Below are 528 nucleotides of genomic sequence, written 5' to 3'. Positions count from 1 at the left end.
GAGAGAGAGGGACAGTCGGTGTGTGTGTGAGAGACAGAGGGACAGTCGGTGTGTGTGTGTGAGAGAGACAGAGAGAGGGACCGTCGGTGTGTGTGTGAGAGAGAGAGGGACAGTCGCTGTGTGTGTGTGTGTGTGTGTGAGAGACAGAGAGAGGGACAGTCGGTGTGTGTGAGAGAGAGAGCGGGACAGTCGGTGCGTGTGAGAGAGAGAGAGGGACAGTCGGTGCGTGTGAGAGAGAGAGAGGGACAGTCGGTATGTGTGAGAGAGAGAGGGAGGGACAGTCGGTGCGTGTGTGTGAGAGAGGAAGAGGGACAGTCTGTGTGTGTGTGTGGGGGAGAGAGAGAGTGAGAGAGGGACAGTCGGTGAGTGTGTGTGAAAGAGAGGGAGGGACAGTCGGTTCGTTTGTGTGTGTGTGAGAGAGAGAGAGGGGGACGGTCGGGGTGTGTGTGTGTGAGAGAGAGAGGCTCAGTCGAGGTGTGTGTGTGAGAGAGAGAGAGGGACAGTCGGGGTGCGTGTGAGAGAGAGAGG

Source organism: Rhincodon typus, unplaced genomic scaffold (genome assembly GCF_021869965.1).
Source record: "Rhincodon typus isolate 14 unplaced genomic scaffold, sRhiTyp1.1 hic_rhity00006233, whole genome shotgun sequence".
NCBI classification, from domain to species: domain Eukaryota; kingdom Metazoa; phylum Chordata; class Chondrichthyes; order Orectolobiformes; family Rhincodontidae; genus Rhincodon; species Rhincodon typus.
Note: the sequence above shows the minus strand (reverse complement) of the source record.